Consider the following 2,072-nt stretch of genomic DNA (forward strand, 5'->3'; position numbering starts at 1 on the left):
TGGAGATGCTACTTTCTTTTTCCAGTCACTTGTAATTTTAACAGATATCCGTCATCACATCCTTGAGAAAGGACAATGATCATGTCTTAGATATTCCTATAGACATATACTGTAAGTCCCATGAAAGTGAAAGTGAAGTCTCTCAGTCATGTCCGACTCTTTGCGACCCTGTAGCCCACCAGGCTCCTCCATCCATGGGATTCTCCAGGCAAGAATACTGGAGTGGGTGGCCATTTCCTTCTCCAGGGGATCTTCCCAACCCAGGGATCGAACCTGGGTCTCCTGCATTGCAGGCAGATGCTTTAACCTCTGAGCTACCAGGGAAGCCCCATAGGAAGGTCTCAATTTTCTAGTATCCTCTTTTCGAAAAACAAGAAGAAAACAAGTGAAATTAATGTTAGTAACATATACTTACTTAATATATCTTAAATATGGTATCAACATGTAATCATTATAAAAGTGATTCATGTGATATTTTACATTCTTCTTTGATATTAACTCTTCATACTGACGTGCGTTCCCAGCAAATCCCAGTTCAGACCAATCACAATTCAAGTGCTCAATAGATACTTGTGGTTTCTGGCTCCCATATTGGACAATACACCTCTCCAGTTGTTGCTCTTTGGTATCCAAGTTGTGTCTGACTTTTTACAACCCCATGGACTGTAGCATGCCAGGTTCCTCTGTCCTTTGCTGTCTCCTGGAGTTTGCTCAAATTCAAATCCATTGAATTGGTGAAGCTATCTAACCTTCTCATCCTCCGCCATCCCCTTCTTCTGCCTTCAATCTTTATATAAACGTCATCTGAATTAAATTCACCCATTCACTTCCAGTTCACTGATTCTTAAGATGTCAGTGTTCAGTCTCGCCATCCCCTTCTTGACCATGTCCAGTTTACCTTGCTTCATGGACCTGACATTCCAGGTTCCTATACAGTGTTCTTGAAAGTGTTGGACTTTCCCCACCAGCTGTATCCACAACTGCGTGTTGTTTCTCCTTTGGCCCAGCAGCTTCATTCTTCCCGGAGCTATTGGTAGTTGCCTTCTGCTCTTCCCCAGTGGCATATTGGGCACCTTCTGAGTTGCAGGGCTCATCTTCCAGTGCCATCTCTTTTTGCCTTTTCATACTGTCCATGGGATTCTCAAGACAGGAATACTGGAGAGGATTGACATTGCCTTCTCCAATGGACCACGTTTTGTTAGAACTCTTCACTATGACCCATCCGTCTTGGGTGGCCATGCATGGCATGACTGCTAGCTTCATTGAGTTATGCAAGCCCCTTTGCCACAAAAAGCTGTGATCCATGAAGGGGACCTCTAGAGTATCTTTCTCTGAATCATTGCATTTAGAAAATTCAGATGTAAACATTGTATTGTCATATCCAGGTATCATATACAAAAGAAGAACCCACTTGCTTAAGCCATTTGAGTCTTTCTTGCAATTCGAAGTTCATTAGTGTAGGACTATGCTGAGAGTAATTTTATCCCTTGTTCCTTAATAACATGTCTGAATTCATTAATAATTTTAGAGATATGTACTTACATATTTACAAAATATGCTTAATAGTTCAGAGTTTTTAGAAGACTCAGTGTTATGTATTTTTGGACAAGTTGCTTTTCATGTTTCTGATATTGGGATTTGAGGACATTGTTAAATGAATTATAAGCTCAAAGCCATGGTCTACATGACATAGAATCACTCCACCACAGGAAACTTGCGCATACAGAAGTGCTGGGTAAAAGGCACAGTGAACCATAGTAAGGAGGTTGACACGAGGCAGTGAGGAGAGTAGATAGATGATTTGCAACTCAATCCCAAATATGGAGCTCATTTTGTGTTTGTAGCCAAATTACTTAAACTCTCTGCCTCAGTAGCCCCCTTTACAAACTGAGGATAAGAATTCCAAGACTGTCATGAAGACACAGTATGATAATATAATGGAAATAGCTTATAACAGAAGACTTCCCAGGTGTGCTAGTAATAAAGAACCCACCTGCCAATGCAGGACACATAAGAGATGTGGGTTTGATCTCTGGGTCCAGAGGATTCCCTGGAGGAGGGCTTAGAAACCC

The 2,072-nt window shown here is 41.5% G+C and overlaps 1 non-coding gene across 1 annotated transcript; it reads right to left on the bottom strand.

The window, feature by feature from the left end:
• Window positions 1-252: 252 nt before the first annotated feature.
• Window positions 253-324, bottom strand: TRNAC-GCA. The gene has a single exon. It is a non-coding gene; the product is annotated as a tRNA-Cys (tRNA).
• Between the last annotated feature and the right edge of the window lie 1,748 nt (window positions 325-2,072).

This window comes from Bison bison, unplaced genomic scaffold, assembly GCF_000754665.1.
Source record: "Bison bison bison isolate TAMUID 2011002044 unplaced genomic scaffold, Bison_UMD1.0 scf7180017864050, whole genome shotgun sequence".
Classification (NCBI taxonomy): Eukaryota; Metazoa; Chordata; class Mammalia; order Artiodactyla; family Bovidae; genus Bison; species Bison bison.